The 22,500-nt window shown below is 60.5% G+C and overlaps 2 non-coding genes across 2 annotated transcripts; both read right to left on the bottom strand.

The window, feature by feature from the left end:
* Nucleotides 1–3,468: 3,468 nt before the first annotated feature.
* LOC131862763 (5S ribosomal RNA) lies at nt 3,469–3,587 on the bottom strand. Its single transcript, XR_009361700.1, has one exon. It is a non-coding gene; the product is annotated as a 5S ribosomal RNA (ribosomal RNA).
* Nucleotides 3,588–10,724: 7,137 nt separating this feature from the next.
* Nucleotides 10,725–10,843, bottom strand: LOC131862765 (5S ribosomal RNA). Its single transcript, XR_009361702.1, has one exon. It is a non-coding gene; the product is annotated as a 5S ribosomal RNA (ribosomal RNA).
* Between the last annotated feature and the right edge of the window lie 11,657 nt (nt 10,844–22,500).

A 22,500-nucleotide genomic window follows, 5' to 3' on the forward strand; every position in this document is an offset into this window, starting at 1 on the left:
GGCACCATGGCGTGCACGAAGTCGGAGCCCGGTTTGCCCCGGGTGCGCACCTCGCGTGCACCTTCGCCGGGGTGGGCACCTTGGTGTGCAGACCTTGGCTGGGTTGCGCGCCCTGGTGGGCACCATGGTGCGCACCAAGGAGCGCTCCGAAGTGTGCTCCAAGGTGCGGCCTGCACGAAGTCGGAGCCCGGTTTGCCCCGGGTGTGCACCTCGGGTGGGCACCTTGGTGCGCATGCCTTGCCTGGGCTGCGCACCAGGGCGGGCTCAAGATGGCACCCGCGTTCCTTTTTTTTCACTATCTTTCAAAACGGAAATTTTAAAATCTCATTTTTTTTTGCCTTTTTCTGGAAATTAGTGAAGGCAGCGCATCAAAGGTGCGCACCTCGCTGCCCACCACGGTGCGCAACGCCGGTGGGCACCCGGGAGTGCTTCGAAGTGTGCTCCAAGGTGCTGCGTGCACGTTGTCGGAGCCCGGTTTGCCCCGGGTGCGCACCTCGCGTGCACCTTCGTCGGGGTGGGCACCTTGGCTGGGTTTGCCCCGGCTGCGCTCCGAAGCGGGGTTATTGGAGCGCCGCCTCTTTTTTTGTCGGAGCGTTTGGTGGGGTTTCTCGCATTGGCTCTTCCGAGGCCCGGTTGCCACCCTGGCGCGCACGAAGTCGGAAGTAGGGTTAATTGCCCGGGTGCGCACCTTTGCCAGGGTGGGCACCTTACCTGGGCTGCGCACCAGGGCGGGCTCAAGATGGCACGCGCGTTCCGTTTTTTTCACTATCTTTCAAAACGGAAATTTTAAAATCTCCTTTTTTTTTTGCCTTTTCTGGAAATTAGTGAAGGCAGCGCATCAAAGGTGCGCACCTCGCTGCCCACCTTGGTGTGCTCTGAGGTGCGCACCCGGGAGCGCTACGAAGTGTGCTCCAAGGTGCGGCGTGCACGTTGTCGGAGCCCGGTTTGCCCCGGGTGCGCACCTCGCCTGCACCTTGGCCGGGGTGGGCACCTTGGCTGGGTTTGCCCAGGGTGCGCTCCGAAGCGGGGTTACTGGAGCGCCCCCTCTTTTTTTGTCAGAGCGTTTGGTGGGGTTTCTCGCATTGGCTCTTCCCAGGCCCGGTTGTTGGGTGCGCTCCCACCCTGGCGCGCGCGAAGTTGGAAGTTGGGTTAATTGCCCGGGCGCGCACCTTCGCCAGGGTGGGCACCTTGGTGCGCACACCTTGGCTGGGCTGCGCACCAGGGCGGGCTCAAGATGGCACCAGCATTCCCTTTTTCTCACTATCTTTCAAAACGGAAATTTTAAAATCTCGTTTTTTTTTTGCCTTTTATGGAAATTAGTGAAGGCATCGCATCAAAGGTGCGCACCTCGCTGCCCACCTTGGTGTGCTCCGAGGTGCCCACCACGGTGCGCAACGCCGGTGCGAACCCGGGAGCGCCCCGATGTGTGCTCCAAGGTGCGGCGTGCACGAAGTCGGACCCCGGTTTGCCCCGGGTGCGCACCTCGCGTGCACCTTGGTGCGCACACCTTGGCTGGGTTGCGCGGCCTGGTGGGCACCATGGTGCGCACCAAGGAGCGCTCCGAAGTGTGCTCCAAGGTGCGGCGTGCACGAAGTCGGAGCCCGGTTTGCCCCGGGTACGCACCTCGCGTGCACCTTCGCCGGGGTGGGCACCTCGGCTGGGTTGCGCGCCCTGGTGCGCACCAAGGAGCGCTCCGAAGTGTGCTCCAAGGTGCGGCGTGCACGAAGTCGGAGCCCGGTTTGCCCCGGGTGCGCACCTTCGCCGCGGTGCGCACCATGGCGTGCACGAAGTCGGAGCCCGGTTTGCCCCGGGTGCGCACCTCGCGTGCACCTTCGGCGGGGTTGCGCGCCCTGGTGGGCACCATGGTGCGCACCAAGGAGCGCTCCGAAGTGTGCTCCAAGGTGCGGCGTGCACGAAGTCGGAGCCCGGTTTGCCCCGGGTGCGCACCTCGCGTGCACCTTCGGCGGGGTTGCGCACCCTGGTGGGCACCATGGTGCGCACCAAGGAGCGCTCCGAAGTGTGCTCCAAGGTGCGGCATGCACGAAGTCGGAGCCCGGTTTGCCCCGGGTGCGCACCTCGCGTGCACCTTCGCCGCGGTGGGCACCATGGCGTGCACGAAGTCGGAGCCCGGTTTGCCCCGGGTGCGCACCTCGCGTGCACCTTCGCCGGGGTGGGCACCTCGGCTGGGTTGCGCGCCCTGGTGCGCACCAAGGAGCGCTCCGAAGTGTGCTCCAAGGTGCGGCGTGCACGAAGTCGGAGCCCGGTTTGCCCCGGGTGCGCACCTCGCGTGCACCTTCGCCAGGGTGGGCACCTCGGTGTGCTCCGAGGTGCGAACCCGAGAGCGCTCCGAGGTGCCCACGAAGTCGAAAGTCGGGTTAATTGCATTGTTTTCCCCGGGTGCGCTCCGAGGTGCGCAACATCGGCGCGCACCAAGGAGGGCTCCGAAGTGTGCTCCAAGGTGCGCACGATGGCGTGCACCTCTGGTGCGCACGATTCGGAGCTCGGTTTGACCGGGGTGCGCACACCTTGGCTGGGTTGCGCACCTTTTGTGCGCTCCAAGGTGCGCACGAAGTCGGAGCTCGGTTTGCCCCGGGTGCGCACCTTCGCCAGGGTGCGCACCTTGATGCGCACGCCTTGGCTGGGCTGCGCACCTTGGTGGGCGCCATGGTGCGCACCTTTCGTGCGCTCCAAGGTGCGCACGAAGTCGGAGCTCGGTTTGCCCCGGGTGCGCACCTTGGTGGGCGCCATGGTGCACTCCGAGGTGCCCAAGATTGGTGCGCACCAAGGAGCGCTCCGAAGTGCGCTCCAAGGTGCGCGCGAAGTCGAAAGTTGGGTTAATTGTCCGGTTTGCCTCGGGTGCGCACCTTGCGTGCACCTTCGCCAGGGTGGGCGCCTTGGTGCGCACACCTTGGCTGGGCTGCGCACACCTTGGCACCCGCGTTTCCTTCATTTTAAATTTTTTTTTTTTACAATCTCTCAAGTGGGAAATTCTATAATCTCAACTTTTTTTGCCTTTTCAGGAAACTTTTGAATGGAGCGCATCATTGGTGCGCTCCGAAGTGTGCTCCAAAGCTCTCTCCAGCTGCGTGCACCTGCCCCGGCCGCGCACCCGGCCCCGCCCAGCTTCGCTCACCTGTCCCGGGCGTCTGGTGCGGAACCTTAGAGTAAGAAACATCACCGTGCACCTTGGCCAACGTGCGCGACTCGACCGAGCGCGCACTGGCCGAGGTGCACACCGATTTCACCTGGGTGCGCGCGCAGCACCTCGGGCGCACCGGGGTGCGCGCACAACGCCCGGGTTGCACCGTGGCCTGTGTGCTCGGGGCGCCTCGGGTGCGCGCTCGGTGTCGCCCCCGCGCGCGCGGTAGTGCGGGCAGCGCACCCCGGCCCGGCCCGGCCCCGACGAGAACGCAAACGGGCAAAAGGTTTATTCAAATAGCATTGCGACGCCCGGCGAAAAACTAAAAAAGGGTGCAACACCGGGACTTCCCGGGAGGTCACCCATCCCAGTACTACTCCGGCCCAAGCGCGCTTAACTGCGGAGTTCTGATGGGATCCGGTGCACTAACGCTGGTATGATCGCACCCGTTATGAGCTTGTCGCAGTGTGTACTTAGCAAACCGCGACCCACGTGCGAATCCACCCCGGCCACCCACCCCCGTCGAGGTGCACACCCTCCCTCGCGAAGTGCGCCCCGTTCGCCAAGTGTGAGCCCTGCTCGGGTGCGCGCACCTTGCTAGGGCGTCGGGTGTGCACCCGGCCCGGCCTACGTGCGTGCACCTGGAGGGGGCGTCGTGTGCGTGCAGTGTCCCGTCTGCAACGCGGTGCCCACACACCACCTCGGGCGCAACGACCTGCGCTCACATGTGGGCCGAGTGCACCTTGGTGCATGTTCGGGGCGCCTCGGGTGCACGCTCGATCTTGCCCCGGTGCACCAAGGCGCTCGGTTTGCCCCGGGTGCGCACTTGGTGCAAGGTGGGCACCCAAAATAGGGATCAAGCACCAAAACACAAGTTTCGGGATGCAAAATGGGACCCAAGGACCACAAATGCGTTCCAAGACCCATGATGGGTCCACGAGAACAAAAATGTGTTCCGAGACTTAATAAACAAATATTGGGTTTTAGGAGAAGAAACATGCTCTGATGCCCAAAACGAGAATCGACCCCGAAAAGGCCACAGGCCAAAAGTGGGATGCGAGACAAAAAAAAATGGGACCCGAGGACCAAAATTGGGTTCCCAGGTCGAAGACAGGGCAACCGGACAAGAAACGACCTCTAAGGCTCGAAATGAGTCCCGACGACTAAAACTTGACAAGAAGCACCCATCAGGCACCCAACTCGACACCCATGGGATGCCGACCCACCCGGGCTTCCACCTAGCACACCTTGGCACCCACCCACCCTCGCACCCAACCTCGCACCCAACTTAGCACCTTTGAACCCACATTGGCACTCACCCTGACCCTGGCACCTTGGAACCCACATTGGCACTCACCTTGACCCTGGCACCCACCTTTGCACTCACCTTGGGACCCACCCTGGCTCCCACCTTGGCACCCACCCAGACACCCACCTTGGTTCCTTGGCACCCACCTTGGATCCTTGGCACCCACCCCGACACCCACCTTGGCACGCAACTTGGCTACTTGCCACCCATCTTGGCTCCTTGACGCCCACCCCGACAACCACCCCGTGACCTACCCTGGCTAGGGTTGGTGCACACCCACCCTGGTGCCCACCTTGGCACCCACCCTATGACCCACCTTGGCACGCACCTTAGTACCCACCCCGTTACCCACCCTAGGACCCACCCCGTGACCCACCTTGGCCAGGGTGGGTGCCTTGGTGCGCACAACTTGCCTGGGCTGCACACCAGGGCGGGCTCAAGATGGCACCCGCGTTCCGTTTTTTTCACTATCTTTCAAAACGGAAATTTTAAAATCTCATTTTTTTCTTTTTTTTGCCTTTTCTGGAAATTAGTGAAGGCAGCGCATCAAAGGTGCGCAATGCTGGTGCGAACCCGGGAGCGCTCCGATGTGTGCTCCAAGGTGCGGCGTGCACGAAGTCCGAGCCCGGTTTGCCCCGGGTGCGCACCTCGCGTGCACCTTCGCCGGGGTGAGCACCTTGGCTGGGTTGCGCGCCCTGGTGCGTACCAAGGAGCGCTCTGAAGTGTGCTCCAAGGTGCGGCGTGCACGAAGTCGGAGCCCGGTTTGCCCCGGGTGTGCACCTCGGGTGCGCACCTCGCGTGCACCTTCGCTGCGGTGGGCACCTTGGCTGGGTTGCGCGCCTTGGTGGGCACCATGCAGTGCACGAAGTCGGAGCCCGGTTTGCCCCGGGCGCGCACCTCCGCCAGGGTGGGCACCTTGGTGCGCACAACTTGCCTGGGCTGCGCACCAGGAAGGGCTCAAGATGGCACCCGCGTTCCGTTTTTTTCACTATCTTTCAGAACGGAAATTTTAAAATATCGTTTTTTTTTGCCTTTTCTGGAAATTAGTGAAGGCAGCGCATCAAAGGTGCGCAACGCTGGTGCGAACCTGGGAGCGCTCCGATGTGTGCTCCAAGGTGCGGCGTGCACAAAGTCGGAGCCCGGTTTGCCCCGGGTGCGCCCTGGTGGGCACCATGGTGCGCACCAAGGAGCGCTCCGAAGTGTGCTCCAAGGTGCGGCCTGCACGAAGTCGGAGCCCGGTTTGCCCCGGGTGTGCACCTCGGGTGGGCACCTTGGTGCGCATGCCTTGCCTGGGCTGCGCACCAGGGCGGGCTCAAGATGGCACCCGCGTTCCTTTTTTTTCACTATCTTTCAAAACGGAAATTTTAAAATCTCATTTTTTTTTGCCTTTTTCTGGAAATTAGTGAAGGCAGCGCATCAAAGGTGCGCACCTCGCTGCCCACCACGGTGCGCAACGCCGGTGGGCACCCGGGAGTGCTTCGAAGTGTGCTCCAAGGTGTTGCGTGCACGTTGTCGGAGCCCGGTTTGCCCCGGGTGCGCACCTCGCGTGCACCTTCGTCGGGGTGGGCACCTTGGCTTGGTTTGCCCCGGCTGCGCTCCGAAGCGGGGTTATTGGAGCGCCGCCTCTTTTTTTGTCGGAGCGTTTGGTGGGGTTTCTCGCATTGGCTCTTCCGAGGCCCGGTTGCCACCCTGGCGCGCACGAAGTCGGAAGTAGGGTTAATTGCCCGGGTGCGCACCTTTGCCAGGGTGGCACCTTACCTGGGCTGCGCACCAGGGCGGGCTCAAGATGGCACGCGCGTTCCGTTTTTTTCACTATCTTTCAAAACGGAAATTTTAAAATCTCCTTTTTTTTTTGCCTTTTCTGGAAATTAGTGAAGGCAGCGCATCAAAGGTGCGCACCTCGCTGCCCACCTTGGTGTGCTCTGAGGTGCGCACCCGGGAGCGCTACGAAGTGTGCTCCAAGGTGCGGCGTGCACGTTGTCGGAGCCCGGTTTGCCCCGGGTGCGCACCTCGCCTGCACCTTGGCCGGGGTGGGCACCTTGGCTGGGTTTGCCCAGGGTGCGCTCCGAAGCGGGGTTACTGGAGCGCCCCCTCTTTTTTTGTCAGAGAGTTTGGTGGGGTTTCTCGCATTGGCTCTTCCCAGGCCCGGTTGTTGGGTGCGCTCCCACCCTGGCGCGCGCGAAGTTGGAAGTTGGGTTAATTGCCCGGGCGCGCACCTTCGCCAGGGTGGGCACCTTGGTGCGCAAACCTTGGCTGGGCTGCGCACCAGGGCGGGCTCAAGATGGCACCAGCATTCCCTTTTTCTCACTATCTTTCAAAACGGAAATTTTAAAATCTCGTTTTTTTTTTGCCTTTTATGGAAATTAGTGAAGGCATCGCATCAAAGGTGCGCACCTCGCTGCCCACCTTGGTGTGCTCCGAGGTGCCCACCACGGTGCGCAACGCCGGTGCGAACCCGGGAGCGCCCCGATGTGTGCTCCAAGGTGCGGCGTGCACGAAGTCGGACCCCGGTTTGCCCCGGGTGCGCACCTCGCGTGCACCTTGGTGCGCACACCTTGGCTGGGTTGCGCGGCCTGGTGGGCACCATGGTGCGCACCAAGGAGCGCTCCGAAGTGTGCTCCAAGGTGCGGCGTGCACGAAGTCGGAGCCCGGTTTGCCCCGGGTGCGCACCTTCGCCGCGGTGGGCACCATGGCGTGCACGAAGTCGGAGCCCGGTTTGCCCCGGGTGCGCACCTCGCGTGCACCTTCGCCGGGGTGGGCACCTCGGCTGGGTTGCGCGCCCTGGTGCGCACCAAGGAGCGCTCTGAAGTGTGCTCCAAGGTGCGGCGTGCACGAAGTCGGAGCCCGGTTTGCCCCGGGTGTGCACCTCGCGTGCACCTTCGCTGCGGTGGGCACCTTGGCTGGGTTGCGCGCCTTGGTGGGCACCATGCAGTGCACGAAGTCGGAGCCCGGTTTGCCCCGGGCGCGCACCTCCGCCAGGGTGGGCACCTTGGTGCGCACAACTTGCCTGGGCTGCGCACCAGGAAGGGCTCAAGATGGCACCCGCGTTCCGTTTTTTTCACTATCTTTCAGAACGGAAATTTTAAAATATCGTTTTTTTTTGCCTTTTCTGGAAATTAGTGAAGGCAGCGCATCAAAGGTGCGCAACGCTGGTGCGAACCTGGGAGCGCTCCGATGTGTGCTCCAAGGTGCGGCGTGCACGAAGTCGGACCCCGGTTTGCCCCGGGTGCGCACCTCGCGTGCACCTTGGTGCGCACACCTTGGCTGGGTTGCGCGCCCTGGTGGGCACCATGGTGCGCACCAAGGAGCGCTCCGAAGTGTGCTCCAAGGTGCGGCGTGCACGAAGTCGGAGCCCGGTTTGCCCCGGGTGCGCACCTCGCGTGCACCTTCGCCGCGGTGGGCACCATGGCGTGCACGAAGTCGGAGCCCGGTTTGCCCCGGGTGCGCACCTCGCGTGCACCTTCGCCGGGGTGGGCACCTTGGTGTGCAGACCTTGGCTGGGTTGCGCGCCCTGGTGGGCACCATGGTGCGCACCAAGGAGCGCTCCGAAGTGTGCTCCAAGGTGCGGCCTGCACGAAGTCGGAGCCCGGTTTGCCCCGGGTGTGCACCTCGGGTGGGCACCTTGGTGCGCATGCCTTGCCTGGGCTGCGCACCAGGGCGGGCTCAAGATGGCACCCGCGTTCCTTTTTTTTCACTATCTTTCAAAACGGAAATTTTAAAATCTCATTTTTTTTTGCCTTTTTCTGGAAATTAGTGAAGGCAGCGCATCAAAGGTGCGCACCTCGCTGCCCACCACGGTGCGCAACGCCGGTGGGCACCCGGGAGTGCTTCGAAGTGTGCTCCAAGGTGCTGCGTGCACGTTGTCGGAGCCCGGTTTGCCCCGGGTGCGCACCTCGCGTGCACCTTCGTCGGGGTGGGCACCTTGGCTGGGTTTGCCCCGGCTGCGCTCCGAAGCGGGGTTATTGGAGCGCCGCCTCTTTTTTTGTCGGAGCGTTTGGTGGGGTTTCTCGCATTGGCTCTTCCGAGGCCCGGTTGCCACCCTGGCGCGCACGAAGTCGGAAGTAGGGTTAATTGCCCGGGTGCGCACCTTTGCCAGGGTGGGCACCTTACCTGGGCTGCGCACCAGGGCGGGCTCAAGATGGCACGCGCGTTCCGTTTTTTTCACTATCTTTCAAAACGGAAATTTTAAAATCTCCTTTTTTTTTTGCCTTTTCTGGAAATTAGTGAAGGCAGCGCATCAAAGGTGCGCACCTCGCTGCCCACCTTGGTGTGCTCTGAGGTGCGCACCCGGGAGCGCTACGAAGTGTGCTCCAAGGTGCGGCGTGCACGTTGTCGGAGCCCGGTTTGCCCCGGGTGCGCACCTCGCCTGCACCTTGGCCGGGGTGGGCACCTTGGCTGGGTTTGCCCAGGGTGCGCTCCGAAGCGGGGTTACTGGAGCGCCCCCTCTTTTTTTGTCAGAGCGTTTGGTGGGGTTTCTCGCATTGGCTCTTCCCAGGCCCGGTTGTTGGGTGCGCTCCCACCCTGGCGCGCGCGAAGTTGGAAGTTGGGTTAATTGCCCGGGCGCGCACCTTCGCCAGGGTGGGCACCTTGGTGCGCACACCTTGGCTGGGCTGCGCACCAGGGCGGGCTCAAGATGGCACCAGCATTCCCTTTTTCTCACTATCTTTCAAAACGGAAATTTTAAAATCTCGTTTTTTTTTTGCCTTTTATGGAAATTAGTGAAGGCATCGCATCAAAGGTGCGCACCTCGCTGCCCACCTTGGTGTGCTCCGAGGTGCCCACCACGGTGCGCAACGCCGGTGCGAACCCGGGAGCGCCCCGATGTGTGCTCCAAGGTGCGGCGTGCACGAAGTCGGACCCCGGTTTGCCCCGGGTGCGCACCTCGCGTGCACCTTCGCCGGGGTGGGCACCTCGGCTGGGTTGCGCGCCCTGGTGCGCACCAAGGAGCGCTCCGAAGTGTGCTCCAAGGTGCGGCGTGCACGAAGTCGGAGCCCGGTTTGCCCCGGGTGCGCACCTCGCGTGCACCTTCGCCAGGGTGGGCACCTCGGTGCGCACACCTTCTCAATGTTTTCTTGCCTTTTCTGGAAATTGGTGAAGGCAGCGCATCAAAGGTGCGCACCTCGGTGTGCTCCGAGGTGCGAACCCGAGAGCGCTCCGAGGTGCCCACGAAGTCGAAAGTCGGGTTAATTGCATTGTTTTCCCCGGGTGCGCTCCGAGGTGCGCAACATCGGCGCGCACCAAGGAGGGCTCCGAAGTGTGCTCCAAGGTGCGCACGATGGCGTGCACCTCTGGTGCGCACGATTCGGAGCTCGGTTTGACCGGGGTGCGCACACCTTGGCTGGGTTGCGCACCTTTTGTGCGCTCCAAGGTGCGCACGAAGTCGGAGCTCGGTTTGCCCCGGGTGCGCACCTTCGCCAGGGTGCGCACCTTGATGCGCACGCCTTGGCTGGGCTGCGCACCTTGGTGGGCGCCATGGTGCGCACCTTTCGTGCGCTCCAAGGTGCGCACGAAGTCGGAGCTCGGTTTGCCCCGGGTGCGCACCTTGGTGGGCGCCATGGTGCACTCCGAGGTGCCCAAGATTGGTGCGCACCAAGGAGCGCTCCGAAGTGCGCTCCAAGGTGCGCGCGAAGTCGAAAGTTGGGTTAATTGTCCGGTTTGCCTCGGGTGCGCACCTTGCGTGCACCTTCGCCAGGGTGGGCGCCTTGGTGCGCACACCTTGGCTGGGCTGCGCACACCTTGGCACCCGCGTTTCCTTCATTTTAAATTTTTTTTTTTTACAATCTCTCAAGTGGGAAATTCTATAATCTCAACTTTTTTTGCCTTTTCAGGAAACTTTTGAATGGAGCGCATCATTGGTGCGCTCCGAAGTGTGCTCCAAAGCTCTCTCCAGCTGCGTGCACCTGCCCCGGCCGCGCACCCGGCCCCGCCCAGCTTCGCTCACCTGTCCCGGGCGTCTGGTGCGGAACCTTAGAGTAAGAAACATCACCGTGCACCTTGGCCAACGTGCGCGACTCGACCGAGCGCGCACTGGCCGAGGTGCACACCGATTTCACCTGGGTGCGCGCGCAGCACCTCGGGCGCACCGGGGTGCGCGCACAACGCCCGGGTTGCACCGTGGCCTGTGTGCTCGGGGCGCCTCGGGTGCGCGCTCGGTGTCGCCCCCGCGCGCGCGGTAGTGCGGGCAGCGCACCCCGGCCCGGCCCGGCCCCGACGAGAACGCAAACGGGCAAAAGGTTTATTCAAATAGCATTGCGACGCCCGGCGAAAAACTAAAAAAGGGTGCAACACCGGGACTTCCCGGGAGGTCACCCATCCCAGTACTACTCCGGCCCAAGCGCGCTTAACTGCGGAGTTCTGATGGGATCCGGTGCACTAACGCTGGTATGATCGCACCCGTTATGAGCTTGTCGCAGTGTGTACTTAGCAAACCGCGACCCACGTGCGAATCCACCCCGGCCACCCACCCCCGTCGAGGTGCACACCCTCCCTCGCGAAGTGCGCCCCGTTCGCCAAGTGTGAGCCCTGCCCGGGTGCGCGCACCTTGCTAGGGCGTCGGGTGTGCACCCGGCCCGGCCTACGTGCGTGCACCTGGAGGGGGCGTCGTGTGCGTGCAGTGTCCCGTCTGCAACGCGGTGCCCACACACCACCTCGGGCGCAACGACCTGCGCTCACATGTGGGCCGAGTGCACCTTGGTGCATGTTCGGGGCGCCTCGGGTGCACGCTCGATCTTGCCCCGGTGCACCAAGGCGCTCGGTTTGCCCCGGGTGCGCACTTGGTGCAAGGTGGGCACCCAAAATAGGGATCAAGCACCAAAACACAAGTTTCGGGATGCAAAATGGGACCCAAGGACCACAAATGCGTTCCAAGACCCATGATGGGTCCACGAGAACAAAAATGTGTTCCGAGACTTAATAAACAAATATTGGGTTTTAGGAGAAGAAACATGCTCTGATGCCCAAAACGAGAATCGACCCCGAAAAGGCCACAGGCCAAAAGTGGGATGCGAGACAAAAAAAAATGGGACCCGAGGACCAAAATTGGGTTCCCAGGTCGAAGACAGGGCAACCGGACAAGAAACGACCTCTAAGGCTCGAAATGAGTCCCGACGACTAAAACTTGACAAGAAGCACCCATCAGGCACCCAACTCGACACCCATGGGATGCCGACCCACCCGGGCTTCCACCTAGCACACCTTGGCACCCACCCACCCTCGCACCCAACCTCGCACCCAACTTAGCACCTTTGAACCCACATTGGCACTCACCCTGACCCTGGCACCTTGGAACCCACATTGGCACTCACCTTGACCCTGGCACCCACCTTTGCACTCACCTTGGGACCCACCCTGGCTCCCACCTCGGCACCCACCCAGACACCCACCTTGGTTCCTTGGCACCCACCTTGGATCCTTGGCACCCACCCCGACACCCACCTTGGCACGCAACTTGGCTACTTGCCACCCACCTTGGCTCCTTGACGCCCACCCCGACAACCACCCCGTGACCTACCCTGGCTAGGGTTGGTGCACACCCACCCTGGTGCCCACCTTGGCACCCACCCTATGACCCACCTTGGCACGCACCTTAGTACCCACCCCGTTACCCACCCTAGGACCCACCCCGTGACCCACCTTGGCCAGGGTGGGTGCACCCACCCTGGTGCCCACCTTGGCACCCACCCATCCTAGCACCCAGCCTGTGACCGGGCTTGGAACCCAACCTTGCACCCGCACCCGTCTTGGCCAGTGTGGGTGCGCACCCATCCTGGCACCCACGTTGTGACACACCCTTTAACCCACGCACCCTAGCACCCACGTTGGCACCCACCTTGGAACCCAACCTAGCAACTTGGCACCCACCCCGTGACCCACCTTGGCATCCACCATAGCAGTCGCCGACTTGGCACCCACCTCGGCACCCACCTTGACACTTGTGGACCCACCTTGCCACTCACCCTAGCATCGACCCATCCTAGCACCCACCCTGGCACCTTTGCACCCTAGCACTCACCCATCCTAGCACCTAACCTGTGACCCACCTTGACACTCACCCTCGCACCCACCTTGGAACCCAACCTAGCACCCACCCACCCTGACACCAACCCTAGCACCTACCCACCCTTGCACCCACCCTGTGACCCATCTTGGCACCCACCCATCCTACCACTCAACCTATCACCCACCTTCTCACCCACCTTGGCATCCACCTTAGCACCCACCCACACTGGCACCTTGGCACCCACCTCGGGCAAGGTGGGTGCACACCCACCCTGGCACCCAATTTAGAACCCACCGAGCATGTTACCCACCTTGGCACCCACATTGCAGCCCACCCTAGTACCCACCCTATGACCCACATTGGCATCCACACCCTAGCACCCAGGCACCTCGACACCCGCCTTGACACCCACCCTAGCACTGAACCTGTGACCCACCTTGGAACTCACCCTAGAACCCACCCACCCTGTGAACCACCTTGGCATCCACCTTAGCACCCACCCACCTTGGCACCCACTCTAGCACTCACCCATCCTAACACCCAACTTGTTACCCACCTTGGCACCCGCCCTCGCGTCCACCTTGAAACCCACCCTAGCACCCACCCACGCAGGAGCCCACCTTGGCACCCAACCTAACACCCACGCATCCTGGCACCCAACTTGTGACCCACCTTGGAACCCACCCTAGTACCCACCTTTGAACCCACTATATCACCAACCCACCTTGGCACCCACCCTATGACCCTCTTTGGAATCCACCCTAGCACGCACCCACCCTGGCACCCACCATGGAGCGCACCCTAGCACCCACCCACCTCGGCACGCACCTCAACACCCACCTTGGTGTGCGCACTGCGCCAACCTCTCAAAGACCCTATGTGGTGCGCTCCAAAGTGTACACCTTTGGTGCGCTCCAAGGTGCGCACCTTTGGTGCACACCGAGGTGCACACCAAAGTGTGCACCGAGGTGAGCACCAAAGTGCACTCCAGGGTGCACACCAAGGCGTGCACCTTTGGTGCGGTCAATGCAAACGAATTCGGAAGTTGGGGTCGATGTCCTAATCGCTGCTGCAGACTACACGTATGAGAATCGGACAAATAGCTTTATATAGGGGAGGTGTTGCGTTTGATGGGTCGACTCCCCTGGTTGTGTGCACTGCACCAACTTCAAAGACCCTGTCTTGTTTAAGAAGTCAAAAGTTGGGGTGGATGTCCTAATCATTGCTGCAGTCTACGCATGTATGAGAATCAGACAAATAGCTTATATAGGGGAGGTGTTGCATTCGGTGGGTTGACTCCCCTGGTTGTGCGCACTGCGCCAACCTCAAAGACCCCGCATAGCAGAAGAAGTCGGAAGTCGGATTTTGGTGAGCACCAAGGCGTGCACCTTTGGTGCGGTCAACGCAGACGAATTCAGAAGTTGGGGTGGATGTCCTAATCGTTGTTGCAGGCTACACATGTATGAGAATCAGACAAATAGCTTATATAGGGGAGGTGTTGGGTTTGATGGGTCAACTCCCTTGGTTGTGCGCATTACGCCAACCTCAAAGACCTTGTTTTCGTTAAGAAGTCAAAAGTTGGGGTCAATGTCCTAATGGCTCCTGCAGGCTACACATGTATGAGAATCGGACAAATAGCTTATATAGGGGAGGTGTTGGGTTTGATGGGTCGACTCCCCTGGTTGTGCGCATTACGTCAACCTCAAAGACCTTGTTTTCGTTAAGAAGTCAAAAGTTGGGGTCGATGTCCTAATTGCTCCTGTAGACTACACATGTATGAGAATCAGACAAATAGCTTATATAGGGGAGGTGTTGGGTTTGATGGGTTGACTCCCCTAGTTGTTCGCATTACACCAACCTCAAAGACCTTGTTTTCGTTTAGAAGCCGAAAGTTGGGGTCGATGTCCTAATTGCTCCTGCAGGCTACGCATGTATGAGAATCAGACAAATAGCTTATATAGGGGAGGTGTTGGGTTTGATGGGTCGACTCCCCTGGTTGTGCGCATTGCGCCAACCTCAAAGACCCTGCATTGCGGATGAAGTCGAAAGTCAGAGTTTGGTGTGCTACAAGGTGTGGTCGAAGGTGCTCACCTAGGTGTGCACCTTTGGAGCACAGGAAAAGTGCCCTCCAAAAGTGCGCACCTTTGGAGTGCACAAAAGTGCCCTCCAAAAGTGCGCACCTTTGGAGCGCAGAAAAGTGCCCTCCAAAAGTGCGCACCTTTGGAGCGCAGAAAAGTGCCCTCCAAAAAGTGCCCTCCAAAAGTGCGCACCTTTGGAGCGCAGAAAAGTGCCCTCCAAAAAGTGCCCTCCAAAAGTGCGCACCTTTGGAGCGCAGAAAAGTGCCCTCCAAAAAGTGCCCTCCAAAAGTGCGCACCTTTGGAGCGCAGAAAAGTGCCCTCCAAAAAGTGCCCTCCAAAAGTGCGCACCTTTGGAGCGCAGAAAAGTGCCCTCCAAAAAGTGCCCTCCAAAAGTGCGCACCTTTGGAGCGCAGAAAAGTGCCCTCCAAAAAGTGCCCTCCAAAAGTGCGCACCTTTGGAGCGCAGAAAAGTGCCCTCCAAAAAGTGCCCTCCAAAAGTGCGCACCTTTGGAGCGCAGAAAAGTGCCCTCCAAAAAGTGCCCTCCAAAAGTGCGCACCTTTGGAGCGCAGAAAAGTGCCCTCCAAAAAGTGCCCTCCAAAAGTGCGCACCTTTGGAGCGCAGAAAAGTGCCCTCCAAAAGTGCGCACCTTTGGAGCGCACAAAAGTGCCCTCCAAAAGTGCGCACTTTTGGTGCGCACCAAGGCGCTGGTTCGGTCGTTGCAGGCGAGTTCGGAAGTTGGGGTCGATGTCCTGAGCGGAGGTGCTAACTACACAGGTGTCGGAATCGGACAAATAGCTTATATAGGGGAGGTGTATGCTTCGATGGGTCGACTCCCCAGGTTGAGCGCACCGCGCCAACCTCAAAGACCCTACGGTATGGATGAAGTCGGAAGTTGGGTCCGATGACCGATTCGATTAGTAGGTATGCTCATGAGGTCGGAATTTGGGTCCGATGACCTGCCATGTGCAGGAAGGCGAATGTTGACACTGTGCGTTGCAAGGTGCACACCAAGGCGCTGGTGCGGTCTTTTTAGTCGAGTTCGGAAGTTGGGGTCGATGTCCTGATCGGAGGTGCAAGCTACACAGGTGTGGGAATCGGACAAATAGCTTATATAGGGGAGGTGTATGCTTCGTTGGGTCGACTCCCCGGGTTGAGCGCACCGCGCCAACCTCAAAGACCCTACGGTATGGATGAAGTCGGAAGTTGGGTCCGATGACCGATTCGATATGTAGGCATACTCGCGAGGTCGGAATTTGGGTCCGATGACCTGCCACGTGCAGGAAGGCGAATGTTGGCACTGTGCGTTGCAAGGTGCGCACCAAGGCGCTGGTTCGGTCGTTGGAGGCGAGTTCGGAAGTTGGGGTCGATGTCTTGATCGGAGGTGCAAACTACACAGGTGTGGGAATCGGACAAATAGCTTATATAGGGGAGGTGTATGCTTCGTTGGGTCGACTCCCCGGGTTGAGCGCACCGCGCCAACTTCAAAGACCCTACGGTATGGATGAAGTCGGAAGTTGGGTCCGATGACCGATTCGATATGTAGGCATACTCGCGAGGTCGGAATTTGGGTCCGATGACCTGCCATGTGCAGGAAGGCGAATGTTGGGACTGTGCGTCGCAAGGTGCGCACCAAGGCGCTGGTGCCGTCGTTGCAGTCGAGTTCGGAAGTTGGGGTCGATGTCCTGGTCAGAGGTGCAAACTACACAGGTGTGGGAATCGGACAAATAGCTTATATAGGGGAGGTGTATGCTTCGATGGGTCGACTCCCTGGGTTGAGCGCACCGCGCCAACCTCAAAGACCCTACAGTATGGATGAAGTCGGAAGTTGGGTCCGATGACCGATTCGATACGTAGGCATATTGGCGAGGTCTGAATTTGTGTCCGATGACCTGCCATGCGCAGGAAGGCGGAATTTGGGTCCGATGACCGAGTTGATGGCGTGCCATGCGCAGAAAGGCGGAATTTGGGTCCGATGACCGAGTTGATGTTGATGGCCCGCCATGCACAGGAAGGCGGAATTTGGGTCCGATGACCGATTTGAAGGCGTGCCATACGCAAAAAGGCGGAGTTTGGGTCCGATGACCGAGTTGATATTGATGGCCCGCCATGCGCAGGAAGGCGGAATTTGGGTCCGATGACCTGACATACGCATGGAGTCCGACTCGGGGGCCGATGTTCGATTCGATGACTTGCATTGTGGGTAAAGTCGGAAGTTGTGGTCTTTGACCCGATTCGATGACCAGACTTCGGCTGCTTGAGAATCGGACAAATAACTTATATAGGGGAGGTAGTGTTCTCGAGCATCCTCCCCCCGTGCCCGTTTATGTCGATTGATGCTGGTGCTCGACTGGTTGGAGCGCTCGGATGCAAAAATCTTGCACCAGGATTTATCGATTGTGATGGACACGGCAAGTCTCCTGATTGCTATGCAGGAGCTCATCGTGAATCTCTATGCGGCCTTGGTATGGACTCGACCTGCGGAATGGTTCGGCAATGGTAGTCGCTCCAACACGTCCTTGCAATGGCCACAGAGGTGATTCGACTAGAGCTCCAGTCTAGCTTTTGGGTTGCTTGGCGGACTGGTATAGCCGCGATCGAGTTCCGGCCATGAACGTTTTAGATAGCTCTTGGGCTTTCTGGGACGGAAGTCGGAAGTTTGGGCTGTTGTCCGATTTGATGACCATTCTTCGGATGTGTGAGAATCGGACAAATAACTTATATAGGGGACTGTGTTGTCTCACGCAGCCCCCTCCGTGCCCCTCTATCTCGACCGATGTTGGTGCTTGAAAGGGTTGGGATCGCTCGGATTTATAAACGTGCACCACCATTTGTCGAGTGTGAGGGACGCGGCAGGTCTCCTAAATGCTATGCGGGCGCTCTCTGAGAATCTCTATCCGGCCTCGACACAGACTAGTCTTGCTGAATGGTTTGGCACTGGTAGTCGATCCAACACGTCGTTGTTGTGGCCGCCTAGGCGATTCGATTCGAGCCCCCGTCTAGCTTTTGGGTTGCTTGGCGGATTTTGCCCTATCCGCAAGTGAGCTCGGTCCCTAAACGTTCGAGAAACCCGATTGCTATGCGCCGACTCTCTTTCTTGCGAGCCTCCATCTAGCTTTTGGGTCTCTACGGAACGGAAGTCGGAATCTGGGACCGTTGTTTGATTCGACGAGGCAGACTACGGTTGTGCGAGAATCGGACAAATAACTTATATAGGGGAGGTGTTGACTGGAGCATTCTCCCCCGTGCCCCTCTAACTCGACCAATGCTGGCGCTCGAACGGTGGTAGCGCTCGGATTTTCATTGAGCGCCAGCATTGGTCGATTTAGAGGGGCATGCGAGATTCCCGAATGCTATGCGAGGGCTCTAACGGAAATGTCTATTGGTTTCGGTATGGATGCAATTGCGAGTGGTTCGGCAAAGGTAGTCGTTCCGATGCGTCCATGTCGTGGCCAAATCGATAATTCGATTTGAGCCCTCGTATAGCATTTGGGTCTCTCGATGTGATTCCGCATTCCAGTCCCTTTGGGCACTGCTTGAGCCGCATCCCAGGGGGTTCCCTTCCCAATAATCTGCCTCGCAACCCGATTGCTATGCGGTGAGGCTCCTCGGCCGCCTCGGAACTATCTGTGTATCAGACGCATCGCGGGATAAGGGGTTGGCAACGGTAGTCGCCCCAAGCGCGTCCGATGCTTGGACCATTCCGAGGCGGCCCTGAAGCCTCTTCCGTCTAGCCGTTGGGTCCTTCTCGCCGCATCCCTCGCCTCACACCCCGATTGCTATGCGGTGAGGCTCCTCGGCCGCCTCGGAACTATCTGTGTATCGGACGCGTCGCGGGATAAGGGGTTGTCACTGGTAGTCGCCCCAAGCGCGTCCGATGCTTGGACCATTCCGAGGCGGCCCTGAAGCCTCTTCCGTCTAGCCGTTGGGTCCTTCTCGCCGCATCCCTCGCCTCGCACCCCGATTGCTATGCGGTGAGGCTCCTCGGCCGCCTCGGAACTATCTGTGTATCGGACGCGTCGCGGGATAAGGGGTTGTCACTGGTAGTCGCCCCAAGCGCGTCCGATGCTTGGACCATTCCGAGGCGGCCCTGAAGCCTCTTCCGTCTAGCCGTTGGGTCCTTCTCGCCGCATCCCTCGCCTCGCACCCCGATTGCTATGCGGTGAGGCTCCTCGGCCGCCTCGGAACTATCTGTGTATCGGACGCGTCGCGGGATAAGGGGTTGTCACTGGTAGTCGCCCCAAGCGCGTTCGATGCTTGGACCATTCCGAGGCGGCCCTGAAGCCTCTTCCGTCTAGCCGTTGGGTCCTTCTCGCCGCATCCCTCGCCTCGCACCCCGATTGCTATGCGGTGAGGCTCCTCGGCCGCCTTGGAACTATCTGTGTATCGGACGCGTCGCGGGATAAGGGGTTGTCACTGGTAGTCGCCCCAAGCGCGTCCGATGCTTGGACCATTCCGAGGCGGACCCGAAGCCTCTTCCGTCTAGCCGTTGGGTCCTTCTCGCCGCATCCTTCGCCTCGCACCCCGATTGCTATGCGGTGAGGCTCCTCGGCCGCCTCGGAACTATCTGTGTATCGGACGCGTCGCGGGATAAGGGGTTGTCACTGGTAGTCGCCCCAAGCGCGTCCGATGCTTGGACCATTCCGAGGCGGACCCGAAGCCTCTTCCGTCTAGCCGTTGGGTCCTTCTCGCCGCATCCCTCGCCTCGCACCCCGATTGCTATGCGGTGAGGCTCCTCGGCCGCCTTGGAACTATCTGTGTATCGGACGCGTCGCGGGATAAGGGGTTGTCACTGGTAGTCGCCCCAAGCGCGTCCGATGCTTGGACCATTCCGAGGCGGACCCGAAGCCTCTTCCGTCTAGCCGTTGGGTCCTTCTCGCCGCATCCCTCGCCTCGCACCCCGATTGCTATGCGGTGAGGCTCCTCGGCCGCCTTGGAACTATCTGTGTATCGGACGCGTCGCGGGATAAGGGGTTGTCACTGGTAGTCGCCCCAAGCGCGTCCGATGCTTGGACCATTCCGAGGCGGACCCGAAGCCTCTTCCGTCTAGCCGTTGGGTCCTTCTCGCCGCATCCCTCGCCTCGCACCCCGATTGCTATGCGGTGAGGCTCCTCGGCCGCCTTGGAACTATCTGTGTATCGGACGCGTCTCGGGATAAGGGGTTGTCACTGGTAGTCGCCCCAAGCGCGTCCGATGCTTGGACCATTCCGAGGCGGCCCCGAAGCCTCTTCCGTGTAGCCGTTGGGTCCTTCTCGCCGCATCCCTCGCCTCGCACCCCGATTGCTATGCGGTGAGGCTCCTCGGCCGCCTTGGAACTATCTGTGTATCGGACGCGTCGCGGGATAAGGGGTTGTCACTGGTAGTCGCCCCAAGCGCGTCCGATGCTTGGACCATTCCGAGGCGGCCCCGAAGCCTCTTCCGTGTAGCCGTTGGGTCCTTCTCGCCGCATCCCTCGCCTCGCACCCCGATTGCTATGCGGTGAGGCTCCTCGGCCGCCTTGGAACTATCTGTGTATCGGACGCGTCGCGGGATAAGGGGTTGTCACTGGTAGTCGCCCCAAGCGCGTCCGATGCTTGGACCATTCCGAGGCGGACCTGAAGCCTCTTCCCTCTAGCCGTTGGGGCTTTCTCGCCGCATCCCTCGCCTCGCACCCTGATTGCTATGCTGTGAGGCTCCTCGGCCGCCTTGGAACTATCTGTGTATCGGACGCATCGCGGGATAAGGGGTTGGCAGTGGTAGTCGCCCCAAGCGCATCCGATGCTTGGACCATTCCGAGGCGGCCCTGCAGCCTCTTCCGTCTAGCCGTTGGGGCCATCTCGCCGCATCCCCCACCTCGCACCACGATTGCTATGCGGTGAGGCTCCTTGGCCGCCTCGGAACTATCTGTGTATCGGACGCATCGCGGGATAAGGGGTTGTCACTGGTAGTCGCCCCAAGCGCGTCCGATGCTTGGACTATTCCGAGGCGGCCCTGCAGCCTCTTCCGTCTAGCCGTTGGGGCCATCTCGCTGCATCCCCCACCTCCTCGGCCGCCTCGGAACTATCTGTGTATCGGACGCATCGCGGGATAAGGGGTTGGCAGTGGTAGTCGCCCCAAGCGCGTCCGATGCTTGGACTATTCCGAGGCAGCCCTGCAGCCTCTTCCGTCTAGCCTTTGGGGCCATCTCGCCGCATCCCTCGCCTCGCACCCCGATTGCTATGCGGTGAGGCTCCTCGGCCGCCTGGGAACTATCTTCGTATCGGACGCATCGCGGGATAAGGGGTTGTCACTGGTAGTCGCCCCAAGCGCGTCCGATGCTTGGACTATTCCGAGGCGGCCCTGTGGCCTCTTCCGTCTAGCCGTTGGGGCCATCTCGCCGCATCCCCCACCTCGCACCCCGATTGCTATGCGGTGAGGCTCTTCGGCCGCCTTGGAACTATCTTCGTATCGGACGCATCGCGGGATAAGGGGTTGTCACTGGTAGTGGCCCCAAGCGCGTCCGATGCTTGGACTATTCCGAGGCGGCCCTGCAGCCTCTTCCGTCTAGCCGTTGGGGCCATCTCGCCGCATCCCCCACCTCGCACCCCGATTGCTATGCGGTGAGGCTCCTCGGCCGCCTTGGAACTATCTTCGTATCGGACGCATCGCGGGATAAGGGGTTGTCACTGGTAGTCGCCCCAAGCGCGTCCGATGCTTGGACTATTCCGACGCGGCCCTGTGGCCTCTTCCGTCTAGCCGTTGGGGCCATCTCGCCGCATCCCCCACCTCGCACCCCGATTGCTATGCGGTGAGGCTCCTCGGCCGCCTTGGAACCATCTTCGTATCGGACGCATCGCGGGATAGGGGGCTGTCACTGGTAGTCGCCCCAAGCGTGTCCGATGCTTGGACCATTCCTAGGCGGCCCTGAAGCCTCTTCCGTCTAGCCGTTGGGGCCTTCCCGCCCCATCCCTCGCCTCGCACCCCCGATTGCTATGCGGTGAGGCTCCTCGGCCGCCTTGGAACCATCTGTGTATCGGACGCATCGCGGGATAAGGGGTTGGCACTGGCAGTCGCCCCAAGCGCGTCCGATGCTTGGACCATTCCGAGGTGGCCCTGAAGCCTCTTCCGTCTAGCCGTTGGGGCCTTCCCGCCCCATCCCTCGCCTCGCACCCCGATTGATATGCGGTGAGGCTCCTCGGCCGCCTTGGAACTATCTGTGTATCGGACGCATCGCGGGATAAGGGGTTGGCACTGGTAGTCGTCCCAATCGCATCCGATGCTTGGACCATTCCGAGGCGGCCCTGCAGCCTCTTCCGTTTAGCCGTCGGGGCCTTCCCGCCGCATCCCTCGCCTCGCATCCCGATTCCTATGCGGTGAGTCTTCTCGGCCGCCGCGGAACTATACCTGTTATTGCTACTGCATCCTTCGGCTGGTAACCTCCTCTGCCGCCTTGGAACGTTCTCTTTGTCGGACGCGTCGCGGGATAAGGGGTTGGCACTGGTAGTCGCCCCAAGCGCGCCCGATGCATAGACCGCTCCGAGTCGACCTTGCTTTCAGCCTCTCACATGCATAGACCTCTCTGAGTCGACCCTGCAGCCTCTCACGTTTAGCCTTTGGAATCTCGCCTCACAACATGATTGCTATCCTTGATGCATCCCTTGCCTCGAGCCCTGATTGCTTTCTTGGCTGCATCCCTCCTCTCCTCACAGCCCGGTTGTCATCACTGCTTCATCCGTCGCTTCATGCATTCTGGCTGCTGGGCCCTTCCCACCGCACACCTCGATTGCTATCTCTTCTGCATCACACACCCCGATTGCTATCTCTGCTACATCCCTCGGCTCTCACTTCTGCATCCTTCGCCTCACACCTCGATTGCTATCAATGCTGCATCCGTAACCTCACACCCCGATTGCTATGCGGGGAGGCTCCTTGGCCGCCTTGGAAATTTCTGTGTGTCGGACGCACCGCGGGATAAGGGGTTGGCACTGGTAGTCGCCCCAAGTGCGCCCGATTCTTAGAC

Source organism: Cryptomeria japonica, unplaced genomic scaffold (assembly GCF_030272615.1).
Source record: "Cryptomeria japonica unplaced genomic scaffold, Sugi_1.0 HiC_scaffold_51, whole genome shotgun sequence".
Taxonomy (NCBI): Eukaryota; Viridiplantae; Streptophyta; class Pinopsida; order Cupressales; family Cupressaceae; genus Cryptomeria; species Cryptomeria japonica.